This window comes from Hyla sarda, unplaced genomic scaffold (assembly GCF_029499605.1).
Source record: "Hyla sarda isolate aHylSar1 unplaced genomic scaffold, aHylSar1.hap1 scaffold_448, whole genome shotgun sequence".
NCBI classification, from domain to species: domain Eukaryota; kingdom Metazoa; phylum Chordata; class Amphibia; order Anura; family Hylidae; genus Hyla; species Hyla sarda.
In genome coordinates, this window is record NW_026610461.1 from 37539 (window position 1) to 52107 (window position 14569).

At 45.6% G+C, this 14569-nt stretch overlaps 4 non-coding genes and 2 pseudogenes across 4 annotated transcripts; all 6 read right to left on the minus strand.

The window, feature by feature from the left end:
* Positions 1 to 1931: 1931 nt before the first annotated feature.
* Positions 1932 to 2122, minus strand: LOC130335184 (U2 spliceosomal RNA). Its single transcript, XR_008876854.1, has one exon. It is a non-coding gene; the product is annotated as a U2 spliceosomal RNA (small nuclear RNA).
* Positions 2123 to 4223: 2101 nt separating this feature from the next.
* LOC130335185 (U2 spliceosomal RNA) lies at positions 4224 to 4414 on the minus strand. The gene has a single exon (XR_008876855.1). It is a non-coding gene; the product is annotated as a U2 spliceosomal RNA (small nuclear RNA).
* Positions 4415 to 6527: 2113 nt separating this feature from the next.
* Positions 6528 to 6718, minus strand: LOC130335186 (U2 spliceosomal RNA). Its single transcript, XR_008876856.1, has one exon. It is a non-coding gene; the product is annotated as a U2 spliceosomal RNA (small nuclear RNA).
* Positions 6719 to 8777: 2059 nt separating this feature from the next.
* LOC130335187 (U2 spliceosomal RNA) lies at positions 8778 to 8968 on the minus strand. Its single transcript, XR_008876857.1, has one exon. It is a non-coding gene; the product is annotated as a U2 spliceosomal RNA (small nuclear RNA).
* A 2096-nt stretch (positions 8969 to 11064) lies between these two features.
* LOC130335166 (U2 spliceosomal RNA) lies at positions 11065 to 11242 on the minus strand (annotated as a pseudogene).
* Positions 11243 to 12707: 1465 nt separating this feature from the next.
* Positions 12708 to 12837, minus strand: LOC130335176 (U2 spliceosomal RNA; annotated as a pseudogene).
* Positions 12838 to 14569: the final 1732 nt, after the last annotated feature.

A 14569-nucleotide genomic window follows, 5' to 3' on the forward strand; every position in this document is an offset into this window, starting at 1 on the left:
GACAGGGGCCCATTGCACTCCCACGGGGCCTTTTTAAATGCAATCCATAACCCGGATTTGCCAGGAACCCTTCTTACTCCTCCTACTTGCATGTGACACTGGGCTTAGGATCTGCATAGGAAACACACACACAAGCACACACCTACCTTTGTTGCCTGCAGATGCCTCCTTGGCTGTCCCCAAACGGTATCAAACCAACACCCACGGGAAGCTGTAAGCATAGAGGACATGCCTGCACCCCATTGGACTTACCTGTGTGGGTTAAATCCGGGTTATTTGACAACCTATGGCGGTGATGGTTCTGCTCAGGCAGAGCAGTGCTGATGCTCCTCATAAAGCTGTCGCTGCTGTGAAGGTTCTAGGTGACATCACAAATCCCTATGGTTACATACACAACAAAGCTGGGTTGTTGTTGTTTACACTCTGCAAGGCCTGTGGAAGTGAGTGACATCATAGCACTGTAGTTCTGAGGGTTCAAGATGGATGCAACAATCTCCTGTTGCTTCTATGAAGGCCGTAATAGACGACATCACCAAACAGCTCCATAGTCACATACACAGCAAAGGAGAGATGTTGTTTACACCTAGTGATGTCAGTGGTATTGAGTGACATCACAGCACAGTGCTAAGGCTCCTGGGCCTGGACACAGCAGCGGCTGCAATATCTCAACGGAGAATACGTTTATATCTATGTGTGTGTGTGCGCATATATATATATATATATATATATATATATATATATATATATATATATTTCTCCGCCGAAATCACTTTTAAACCCATTTCCACCTTTTTTTCCCTTCTCTTCCTCTTACTTTTTTTTCACGTTTTTTTACGTTTTTCTCCTTTTCGCCTCTTTTCTGGGCGTATTATTCTTCTTTTTCTTCTTTTTTTTCGTCTAATGCATACCCCATCAGTGCAGCAATGCTTATTCAATACCGCCAGCAGATGGAGACACTGGGGGATAATTTTCTAAGGATTTATACTGATTTTTCCTGTCTGAATTTGTCGCACAGAAAGTTGCAGGCCAAATATGTGTGACATTTCTGCGACTTTAGCTTCTAGAGCATTTTTACAACATTATACATAGGTGCTGAATACATAAAAAGCGACTGTTCAGCGACAGACAAGTCGCATCGGCTGAAAGTAGGCCAGAATGTCAGTCCATGTTGGAGCAGGTTTAAATACAGTCTAAAGCATAGATCTCAAAGTCTGTGCACAGAATTTAGCAAGGGCCTCGCACCTTCTGATGCATCAGGTAGGTGCACAATAGCATAGCCTAACCCTCTGTACTTTGGTCTATATTCATGCGGGACATAGACAGCCAGCTGATGACCAATCCATTAGTGCAATGGATGGCTGGAAGCATTTGTCTTTGCCTTTGCAATACCACAGAAGCAATGCATGGTCAATGTACAGCAATGACACACCTGTGTGAACAGCCAGGAGACCCCCCCCCCCCCCCCCCCATGTTATGTTACATAGTTACATAGTTAGTACGGTCGAAAAAAGACATATGTCCATCACGTTCAACCAGGGAATTAAGGGGTAGGGGTGTGGCGCGATATTGGGGAAGGGATGAGATTTTATATTTCTTCATAAGCATTAATCTTATTTTGTCAATTAGGAACATTCAGCACCCACCCGCTATCAAGGCAGCTGCCTATCATGTCATGCCCTACCTGCACAGGTGTGCTGGCTACTCAAATGATCCAATTAAGGAGGCCATTTAGTCAGCAGCAGCAGAAGTCCTGTGCCTGGACGCTCCAACAGGGGCCAGACACAAGCAGAAGCAGAAGCAGCAGAAGCAGCAGCAGCACCACCTTTTGTTTTTTGGCTGCAGCAGCAGCAAGGCCCACAGGGCTGGCTAGCTGGCTAGCCAGCAAGCAGGTAGCAATGAAAGTAGGAATCTTTCTTTTTAACCCTGTAAGGGGGTGGTGCACTGTACCCGAAGATACTGCCATATCGGGTCAATGCATAGGGCGACGGAAGCAAGCTTCGAAATCGGCCCCCGTTCTCAAAAATCCATTTAATATATGGTCCCCAGATAGGGGACGTATCAGATATTAAACTGATAAGAACAGATACTACACTTGATCTTAGCCAAAAGGCCGAGAAGCGATAACCGTGAAAGGGGCGGGCCCAACAAGGTCCCCTTCATGGGCACTATCACTGCTTGCTGTCAGGGAGGCTGCCAGACAATTTTCCATGCACACTCTGGGCTGGGGGGCAGTCAACCACCAGTACACACAGCAGAACCTAAACCCATACCATTATTGCTAAGCAGCAAGACAGGGGCCCATTGCACTCCCACGGGGCCTTTTTAAATGCAATCCATAACCCGGATTTGCCAGGAACCCTTCTTACTCCTCCTACTTGCATGTGACACTGGGCTTAGGATCTGCATAGGAAACACACACACAAGCACACACCTACCTTTGTTGCCTGCAGATGCCTCCTTGGCTGTCCCCAAACGGTATCAAACCAACACCCACGGGAAGCTGTAAGCATAGAGGACATGCCTGCACCCCATTGGACTTACCTGTGTGGGTTAAATCCGGGTTATTTGACAACCTATGGCGGTGATGGTTCTGCTCAGGCAGAGCAGTGCTGATGCTCCTCATAAAGCTGTCGCTGCTGTGAAGGTTCTAGGTGACATCACAAATCCCTATGGTTACATACACAACAAAGCTGGGTTGTTGTTGTTTACACTCTGCAAGGCCTGTGGAAGTGAGTGACATCATAGCACTGTAGTTCTGAGGGTTCAAGATGGATGCAACAATCTCCTGTTGCTTCTATGAAGGCCGTAATAGACGACATCACCAAACAGCTCCATAGTCACATACACAGCAAAGGAGAGATGTTGTTTACACCTAGTGATGTCAGTGGTATTGAGTGACATCACAGCACAGTGCTAAGGCTCCTGGGCCTGGACACAGCAGCGGCTGCAATATCTCAACGGAGAATACGTTTATATCTATGTGTGTGTGTGCGCATATATATATATATATATATATATATATATATATATATATATATATATATTTCTCCGCCGAAATCACTTTTAAACCCATTTCCACCTTTTTTTCCCTTCTCTTCCTCTTACTTTTTTTTCACGTTTTTTTACGTTTTTCTCCTTTTCGCCTCTTTTCTGGGCGTATTATTCTTCTTTTTCTTCTTTTTTTTCGTCTAATGCATACCCCATCAGTGCAGCAATGCTTATTCAATACCGCCAGCAGATGGAGACACTGGGGGATAATTTTCTAAGGATTTATACTGATTTTTCCTGTCTGAATTTGTCGCACAGAAAGTTGCAGGCCAAATATGTGTGACATTTCTGCGACTTTAGCTTCTAGAGCATTTTTACAACATTATACATAGGTGCTGAATACATAAAAAGCGACTGTTCAGCGACAGACAAGTCGCATCGGCTGAAAGTAGGCCAGAATGTCAGTCCATGTTGGAGCAGGTTTAGATACAGTCTAAAGCATAGATCTCAAAGTCTGTGCACAGAATTTAGCAAGGGCCTCGCACCTTCTGATGCATCAGGTAGGTGCACAATAGCATAGCCTAACCCTCTGTACTTTGGTCTATATTCATGCGGGACATAGACAGCCAGCTGATGACCAATCCATTAGTGCAATGGATGGCTGGAAGCATTTGTCTTTGCCTTTGCAATACCACAGAAGCAATGCATGGTCAATGTACAGCAATGACACACCTGTGTGAACAGCCAGGAGACCCCCCCCCCCCCCCCCCCCATGTTATGTTACATAGTTACATAGTTAGTACGGTCGAAAAAAGACATATGTCCATCACGTTCAACCAGGGAATTAAGGGGTAGGGGTGTGGCGCGATATTGGGGAAGGGATGAGATTTTATATTTCTTCATAAGCATTAATCTTATTTTGTCAATTAGGAACATTCAGCACCCACCCGCTATCAAGGCAGCTGCCTATCATGTCATGCCCTACCTGCACAGGTGTGCTGGCTACTCAAATGATCCAATTAAGGAGGCCATTTAGTCAGCAGCAGCAGAAGTCCTGTGCCTGGACGCTCCAACAGGGGCCAGACACAAGCAGAAGCAGAAGCAGCAGAAGCAGCAGCAGCACCACCTTTTGTTTTTTGGCTGCAGCAGCAGCAAGGCCCACAGGGCTGGCTAGCTGGCTAGCCAGCAAGCAGGTAGCAATGAAAGTAGGAATCTTTCTTTTTAACCCTGTAAGGGGGTGGTGCACTGTACCCGAAGATACTGCCATATCGGGTCAATGCATAGGGCGACGGAAGCAAGCTTCGAAATCGGCCCCCGTTCTCAAAAATCCATTTAATATATGGTCCCCAGATAGGGGACGTATCAGATATTAAACTGATAAGAACAGATACTACACTTGATCTTAGCCAAAAGGCCGAGAAGCGATAACCGTGAAAGGGGCGGGCCCAACAAGGTCCCCTTCATGGGCACTATCACTGCTTGCTGTCAGGGAGGCTGCCAGACAATTTTCCATGCACACTCTGGGCTGGGGGGCAGTCAACCACCAGTACACACAGCAGAACCTAAACCCATACCATTATTGCTAAGCAGCAAGACAGGGGCCCATTGCACTCCCACGGGGCCTTTTTAAATGCAATCCATAACCCGGATTTGCCAGGAACCCTTCTTACTCCTCCTACTTGCATGTGACACTGGGCTTAGGATCTGCATAGGAAACACACACACAAGCACACACCTACCTTTGTTGCCTGCAGATGCCTCCTTGGCTGTCCCCAAACGGTATCAAACCAACACCCACGGGAAACTGTAAGCATAGAGGACATGCCTGCACCCCATTGGACTTACCTGTGTGGGTTAAATCCGGGTTATTTGACAACCTATGGCGGTGATGGTTCTGCTCAGGCAGAGCAGTGCTGATGCTCCTCATAAAGCTGTCGCTGCTGTGAAGGTTCTAGGTGACATCACAAATCCCTATGGTTACATACACAACAAAGCTGGGTTGTTGTTGTTTACACTCTGCAAGGCCTGTGGAAGTGAGTGACATCATAGCACTGTAGTTCTGAGGGTTCAAGATGGATGCAACAATCTCCTGTTGCTTCTATGAAGGCCGTAATAGACGACATCACCAAACAGCTCCATAGTCACATACACAGCAAAGGAGAGATGTTGTTTACACCTAGTGATGTCAGTGGTATTGAGTGACATCACAGCACAGTGCTAAGGCTCCTGGGCCTGGACACAGCAGCGGCTGCAATATCTCAACGGAGAATACGTTTATATCTATGTGTGTGTGTGCGCATATATATATATATATATATATATATATATATATATATATATATATATATATATATTTCTCCGCCGAAATCACTTTTAAACCCATTTCCACCTTTTTTTCCCTTCTCTTCCTCTTACTTTTTTTTCACGTTTTTTTACGTTTTTCTCCTTTTCGCCTCTTTTCTGGGCGTATTATTCTTCTTTTTCTTCTTTTTTTTCGTCTAATGCATACCCCATCAGTGCAGCAATGCTTATTCAATACCGCCAGCAGATGGAGACACTGGGGGATAATTTTCTAAGGATTTATACTGATTTTTCCTGTCTGAATTTGTCGCACAGAAAGTTGCAGGCCAAATATGTGTGACATTTCTGCGACTTTAGCTTCTAGAGCATTTTTACAACATTATACATAGGTGCTGAATACATAAAAAGCGACTGTTCAGCGACAGACAAGTCGCATCGGCTGAAAGTAGGCCAGAATGTCAGTCCATGTTGGAGCAGGTTTAGATACAGTCTAAAGCATAGATCTCAAAGTCTGTGCACAGAATTTAGCAAGGGCCTCGCACCTTCTGATGCATCAGGTAGGTGCACAATAGCATAGCCTAACCCTCTGTACTTTGGTCTATATTGATGCGGGACATAGACAGCCAGCTGATGACCAATCCATTAGTGCAATGGATGGCTGGAAGCATTTGTCTTTGCCTTTGCAATACCACAGAAGCAATGCATGGTCAATGTACAGCAATGACACACCTGTGTGAACAGCCAGGAGACCCCCCCCCCCCCCCCCCCCCCCCCCATGTTATGTTACATAGTTACATAGTTAGTACGGTCGAAAAAAGACATATGTCCATCACGTTCAACCAGGGAATTAAGGGGTAGGGGTGTGGCGCGATATTGGGGAAGGGATGAGATTTTATATTTCTTCATAAGCATTAATCTTATTTTGTCAATTAGGAACATTCAGCACCCACCCGCTATCAAGGCAGCTGCCTATCATGTCATGCCCTACCTGCACAGGTGTGCTGGCTACTCAAATGATCCAATTAAGGAGGCCATTTAGTCAGCAGCAGCAGAAGTCCTGTGCCTGGACGCTCCAACAGGGGCCAGACACAAGCAGAAGCAGAAGCAGCAGAAGCAGCAGCAGCACCACCTTTTGTTTTTTGGCTGCAGCAGCAGCAAGGCCCACAGGGCTGGCTAGCTGGCTAGCCAGCAAGCAGGTAGCAATGAAAGTAGGAATCTTTCTTTTTAACCCTGTAAGGGGGTGGTGCACTGTACCCGAAGATACTGCCATATCGGGTCAATGCATAGGGCGACGGAAGCAAGCTTCGAAATCGGCCCCCGTTCTCAAAAATCCATTTAATATATGGTCCCCAGATAGGGGACGTATCAGATATTAAACTGATAAGAACAGATACTACACTTGATCTTAGCCAAAAGGCCGAGAAGCGATAACCGTGAAAGGGGCGGGCCCAACAAGGTCCCCTTCATGGGCACTATCACTGCTTGCTGTCAGGGAGGCTGCCAGACAATTTTCCATGCACACTCTGGGCTGGGGGGCAGTCAACCACCAGTACACACAGCAGAACCTAAACCCATACCATTATTGCTAAGCAGCAAGACAGGGGCCCATTGCACTCCCACGGGGCCTTTTTAAATGCAATCCATAACCCGGATTTGCCAGGAACCCTTCTTACTCCTCCTACTTGCATGTGACACTGGGCTTAGGATCTGCATAGGAAACACACACACAAGCACACACCTACCTTTGTTGCCTGCAGATGCCTCCTTGGCTGTCCCCAAACGGTATCAAACCAACACCCACGGGAAGCTGTAAGCATAGAGGACATGCCTGCACCCCATTGGACTTACCTGTGTGGGTTAAATCCGGGTTATTTGACAACCTATGGCGGTGATGGTTCTGCTCAGGCAGAGCAGTGCTGATGCTCCTCATAAAGCTGTCGCTGCTGTGAAGGTTCTAGGTGACATCACAAATCCCTATGGTTACATACACAACAAAGCTGGGTTGTTGTTGTTTACACTCTGCAAGGCCTGTGGAAGTGAGTGACATCATAGCACTGTAGTTCTGAGGGTTCAAGATGGATGCAACAATCTCCTGTTGCTTCTATGAAGGCCGTAATAGACGACATCACCAAACAGCTCCATAGTCACATACACAGCAAAGGAGAGATGTTGTTTACACCTAGTGATGTCAGTGGTATTGAGTGACATCACAGCACAGTGCTAAGGCTCCTGGGCCTGGACACAGCAGCGGCTGCAATATCTCAACGGAGAATACGTTTATATCTATGTGTGTGTGTGCGCATATATATATATATATATATATATATATATATATATATATATTTCTCCGCCGAAATCACTTTTAAACCCATTTCCACCTTTTTTTCCCTTCTCTTCCTCTTACTTTTTTTTCACGTTTTTTTACGTTTTTCTCCTTTTCGCCTCTTTTCTGGGCGTATTATTCTTCTTTTTCTTCTTTTTTTTCGTCTAATGCATACCCCATCAGTGCAGCAATGCTTATTCAATACCGCCAGCAGATGGAGACACTGGGGGATAATTTTCTAAGGATTTATACTGATTTTTCCTGTCTGAATTTGTCGCACAGAAAGTTGCAGGCCAAATATGTGTGACATTTCTGCGACTTTAGCTTCTAGAGCATTTTTACAACATTATACATAGGTGCTGAATACATAAAAAGCGACTGTTCAGCGACAGACAAGTCGCATCGGCTGAAAGTAGGCCAGAATGTCAGTCCATGTTGGAGCAGGTTTAGATACAGTCTAAAGCATAGATCTCAAAGTCTGTGCACAGAATTTAGCAAGGGCCTCGCACCTTCTGATGCATCAGGTAGGTGCACAATAGCATAGCCTAACCCTCTGTACTTTGGTCTATATTGATGCGGGACATAGACAGCCAGCTGATGACCAATCCATTAGTGCAATGGATGGCTGGAAGCATTTGTCTTTGCCTTTGCAATACCACAGAAGCAATGCATGGTCAATGTACAGCAATGACACACCTGTGTGAACAGCCAGGAGCCCCCCCCCCCCCCCCCCCATGTTATGTTACATAGTTACATAGTTAGTACGGTCGAAAAAAGACATATGTCCATCACGTTCAACCAGGGAATTAAGGGGTAGGGGTGTGGCGCGATATTGGGGAAGGGATGAGATTTTATATTTCTTCATAAGCATTAATCTTATTTTGTCAATTAGGAACATTCAGCACCCACCCGCTATCAAGGCAGCTGCCTATCATGTCATGCCCTACCTGCACAGGTGTGCTGGCTACTCAAATGATCCAATTAAGGAGGCCATTTAGTCAGCAGCAGCAGAAGTCCTGTGCCTGGACGCTCCAACAGGGGCCAGACACAAGCAGAAGCAGAAGCAGCAGAAGCAGCAGCAGCAAGGCCCACAGGGCTGGCTAGCTGGCTAGCCAGCAAGCAGGTAGCAATGAAAGTAGGAATCTTTCTTTTTAACCCTGTAAGGGGGTGGTGCACTGTACCCGAAGATACTGCCATATCGGGTCAATGCATAGGGCGACGGAAGCAAGCTTCGAAATCGGCCCCCGTTCTCAAAAATCCATTTAATATATGGTCCCCAGATAGGGGACGTATCAGATATTAAACTGATAAGAACAGATACTACACTTGATCTTAGCCAAAAGGCCGAGAAGCGATAACCGTGAAAGGGGCGGGCCCAACAAGGTCCCCTTCATGGGCACTATCACTGCTTGCTGTCAGGGAGGCTGCCAGACAATTTTCCATGCACACTCTGGGCTGGGGGGCAGTCAACCACCAGTACACACAGCAGAACCTAAACCCATACCATTATTGCTAAGCAGCAAGACAGGGGCCCATTGCACTCCCACGGGGCCTTTTTAAATGCAATCCATAACCCGGATTTGCCAGGAACCCTTCTTACTCCTCCTACTTGCATGTGACACTGGGCTTAGGATCTGCATAGGAAACACACACACAAGCACACACCTACCTTTGTTGCCTGCAGATGCCTCCTTGGCTGTCCCCAAACAGTATCAAACCAACACCCACGGGAAGCTGTAAGCATAGAGGACATGCCTGCACCCCATTGGACTTACCTGTGTGGGTTAAATCCGGGTTATTTGACAACCTATGGCGGTGATGGTTCTGCTCAGGCAGAGCAGTGCTGATGCTCCTCATAAAGCTGTCGCTGCTGTGAAGGTTCTAGGTGACATCACAAATCCCTATGGTTACATACACAACAAAGCTGGGTTGTTGTTGTTTACACTCTGCAAGGCCTGTGGAAGTGAGTGACATCATAGCACTGTAGTTCTGAGGGTTCAAGATGGATGCAACAATCTCCTGTTGCTTCTATGAAGGCCGTAATAGACGACATCACCAAACAGCTCCATAGTCACATACACAGCAAAGGAGAGATGTTGTTTACACCTAGTGATGTCAGTGGTATTGAGTGACATCACAGCACAGTGCTAAGGCTCCTGGGCCTGGACACAGCAGCGGCTGCAATATCTCAACGGAGAATACGTTTATATCTATGTGTGTGTGTGCGCATATATATATATATATATATATATATATATATATATATATATATATTTCTCCGCCGAAATCACTTTTAAACCCATTTCCACCTTTTTTTCCCTTCTCTTCCTCTTACTTTTTTTTCACGTTTTTTTACGTTTTTCTCCTTTTCGCCTCTTTTCTGGGCGTATTATTCTTCTTTTTCTTCTTTTTTTTCGTCTAATGCATACCCCATCAGTGCAGCAATGCTTATTCAATACCGCCAGCAGATGGAGACACTGGGGGATAATTTTCTAAGGATTTATACTGATTTTTCCTGTCTGAATTTGTCGCACAGAAAGTTGCAGGCCAAATATGTGTGACATTTCTGCGACTTTAGCTTCTAGAGCATTTTTACAACATTATACATAGGTGCTGAATACATAAAAAGCGACTGTTCAGCGACAGACAAGTCGCATCGGCTGAAAGTAGGCCAGAATGTCAGTCCATGTTGGAGCAGGTTTAGATACAGTCTAAAGCATAGATCTCAAAGTCTGTGCACAGAATTTAGCAAGGGCCTCGCACCTTCTGATGCATCAGGTAGGTGCACAATAGCATAGCCTAACCCTCTGTACTTTGGTCTATATTGATGCGGGACATAGACAGCCAGCTGATGACCAATCCATTAGTGCAATGGATGGCTGGAAGCATTTGTCTTTGCCTTTGCAATACCACAGAAGCAATGCATGGTCAATGTACAGCAATGACACACCTGTGTGAACAGCCAGGAGACCCCCCCCCCCCCCCCCCCATGTTATGTTACATAGTTACATAGTTAGTACGGTCGAAAAAAGACATATGTCCATCACGTTCAACCAGGGAATTAAGGGGTAGGGGTGTGGCGCGATATTGGGGAAGGGATGAGATTTTATATTTCTTCATAAGCATTAATCTTATTTTGTCAATTAGGAACATTCAGCACCCACCCGCTATCAAGGCAGCTGCCTATCATGTCATGCCCTACCTGCACAGGTGTGCTGGCTACTCAAATGATCCAATTAAGGAGGCCATTTAGTCAGCAGCAGCAGAAGTCCTGTGCCTGGACGCTCCAACAGGGGCCAGACACAAGCAGAAGCAGAAGCAGCAGAAGCAGCAGCAGCACCACCTTTTGTTTTTTGGCTGCAGCAGCAGCAAGGCCCACAGGGCTGGCTAGCTGGCTAGCCAGCAAGCAGGTAGCAATGAAAGTAGGAATCTTTCTTTTTAACCCTGTAAGGGGGTGGTGCACTGTACCCGAAGATACTGCCATATCGGGTCAATGCATAGGGCGACGGAAGCAAGCTTCGAAATCGGCCCCCGTTCTCAAAAATCCATTTAATATATGGTCCCCAGATAGGGGACGTATCAGATATTAAACTGATAAGAACAGATTTTTTTTTTTTTTTTTTTAGTTAACCCTCAGAACTCCATCAGAGCTCTAAGATCTTATTTGAGCTTGATTTTTTGTTCATCATCAGGAAAACCCGTTTTTCTTTATTTCTTTATCTCTTTTTTTTTTTTTTTTAAACAATAAAAGAAACCATATTTAAAACATAAAAAAAATTATCAAACCAAAACTAACCATACTATAATTCTATAATTTCTTAAAGAAAAATTACCCAAATGTCATTCCTCTTCTCCATGCAAAGACCATCAAGAAGTCTAAGAAACCACAAGTTATAGATCCACTCAGCATCTCACTTTTGGCTGGAATCGCCAGCCACGCTGGAACCTTGTATGTTTCCACAAATCTATCTATATCTGCGTGAAAGGAACAATAGACTTTATCCCTTGCTTCATTGACTTTGATTCCCAATCTTTCTTTCAGATTTCCCAAATCCTCGTCAAAGGCTTTTTTCTCTTTTTTTGACACACTCTTGAAGACAACATCAAGAGAGCCTCCATACTCTACCGGTACATATTCTTCTTCATTTTCTTTCCTTTTCTTCTCCTCCATCACTTTCCTGGTTGGAGTTTCCTCCTCTTCAGGTTCTTCCCTCACATCAGTTTCCTCCTCCCTACTTCGTTTCATAACCTCCTTTTTCTTCTTCTTCTTCTTAGGACACATTACTGCCAGGTGTCCCTCATCACCACATAGATGACACTTTTTCTTCACCTTACATGCTTCTGGCTCATGGCCTTCTTCTTGGCATTTATAGCACCAAACAATATCACAAAAATCTTTCCTATGGCCATACCTTTTACACTTTCGACAAAAGTCGTCCATGCCTGAAAAGAACAGGTCCCCATTTACTGGGCCAATCTTAAAACGCCCTGGGGGATAAATTAGCTTTCCATTAGGTGTTTTCTGAAACTTCACTTGAAATTTCCACTTTGTCGTCCAAAGTCCATATTGATTATAGATCTTGCCTTTTGGCTTCACCTCCTCACAGAATCTAGAAAGGAACAGAACAATCTCTTCTTCTGTGATATACGGACTGTACATCCTCACAGTTATAAGTCTTTCCCGAGTCGGGAAATGGGGAGTAATCTCTACCCCTCCCAACTTAGGGTGCGACTTCCACAGCAATGCTTTATTGCAGAACACACCATAGTCCTCCTCCGAAACCAGAACCACATCATAGACTCCACTTCTTGGAAATTCCAGCATCGATAATATCTGGTCCTTCCTCAGCTCAAAAAGCTGGAACAAAATCTCCTCCACCACGAAGAATAAACCTCTCTCCTTCTTTCCAGCATCCAAAAGAGTAATTCGGACTCCATTTCGTAGTCTGGCGTAGCTAGGTACACCTCCAGCAGGCTCTTCTTTCTTGCCAGCCTCCTCCATCGCAGAAAAAACACCTCCCCTACTGCAGGCAGGTAGGTAGGTGGTGATCGCTCCTCGTTGCCCGGGGACTAAGCCGCCACCCTGATGTCAGCAAGGGGGTTTAGTCCCACCATATAGATGGGACGATCCCCCAGGGAAAAGGAGCGGGTACCCCGGGCACCTTCCAGCCAGATCAAGCAAGCAGATACTACACTTGATCTTAGCCAAAAGGCCGAGAAGCGATAACCGTGAAAGGGGCGGGCCCAACAAGGTCCCCTTCATGGGCACTATCACTGCTTGCTGTCAGGGAGGCTGCCAGACAATTTTCCATGCACACTCTGGGCTGGGGGGCAGTCAACCACCAGTACACACAGCAGAACCTAAACCCATACCATTATTGCTAAGCAGCAAGACAGGGGCCCATTGCACTCCCACGGGGCCTTTTTAAATGCAATCCATAACCCGGATTTGCCAGGAACCCTTCTTACTCCTCCTACTTGCATGTGACACTGGGCTTAGGATCTGCATAGGAAACACACACACAAGCACACACCTACCTTTGTTGCCTGCAGATGCCTCCTTGGCTGTCCCCAAACGGTATCAAACCAACACCCACGGGAAGCTGTAAGCATAGAGGACATGCCTGCACCCCATTGGACTTACCTGTGTGGGTTAAATCCGGGTTATTTGACAACCTATGGCGGTGATGGTTCTGCTCAGGCAGAGCAGTGCTGATGCTCCTCATAAAGCTGTCGCTGCTGTGAAGGTTCTAGGTGACATCACAAATCCCTATGGTTACATACACAACAAAGCTGGGTTGTTGTTGTTTACACTCTGCAAGGCCTGTGGAAGTGAGTGACATCATAGCACTGTAGTTCTGAGGGTTCAAGATGGATGCAACAATCTCCTGTTGCTTCTATGAAGGCCGTAATAGACGACATCACCAAACAGCTCCATAGTCACATACACAGCAAAGGAGAGATGTTGTTTACACCTAGTGATGTCAGTGGTATTGAGTGACATCACAGCACAGTGCTAAGGCTCCTGGGCCTGGACACAGCAGCGGCTGCAATATCTCAACGGAGAATACGTTTATATCTATGTGTGTGTGTGCGCATATATATATATATATATATATATATATATATATATATATATATATTTCTCCGCCGAAATCACTTTTAAACCCATTTCCACCTTTTTTTCCCTTCTCTTCCTCTTACTTTTTTTTCACGTTTTTTTACGTTTTTCTCCTTTTCGCCTCTTTTCTGGGCGTATTATTCTTCTTTTTCTTCTTTTTTTTCGTCTAATGCATACCCCATCAGTGCAGCAATGCTTATTCAATACCGCCAGCAGATGGAGACACTGGGGGATAATTTTCTAAGGATTTATACTGATTTTTCCTGTCTGAATTTGTCGCACAGAAAGTTGCAGGCCAAATATGTGTGACATTTCTGCGACTTTAGCTTCTAGAGCATTTTTACAACATTATACATAGGTGCTGAATACATAAAAAGCGACTGTTCAGCGACAGACAAGTCGCATCGGCTGAAAGTAGGCCAGAATGTCAGTCCATGTTGGAGCAGGTTTAGATACAGTCTAAAGCATAGATCTCAAAGTCTGTGCACAGAATTTAGCAAGGGCCTCGCACCTTCTGATGCATCAGGTAGGTGCACAATAGCATAGCCTAACCCTCTGTACTTTGGTCTATATTGATGCGGGACATAGACAGCCAGCTGATGACCAATCCATTAGTGCAATGGATGGCTGGAAGCATTTGTCTTTGCCTTTGCAATACCACAGAAGCAATGCATGGTCAATGTACAGCAATGACACACCTGTGTGAACAGCCAGGAGACCCCCCCCCCCCCCCCCCCCATGTTATGTTACATAGTTACATAGTTAGTACGGTCGAAAAAAGACATATGTCCATCACGTTCAACCAGGGAATTAAGGGGTAGGGGTGTGGCGCGATA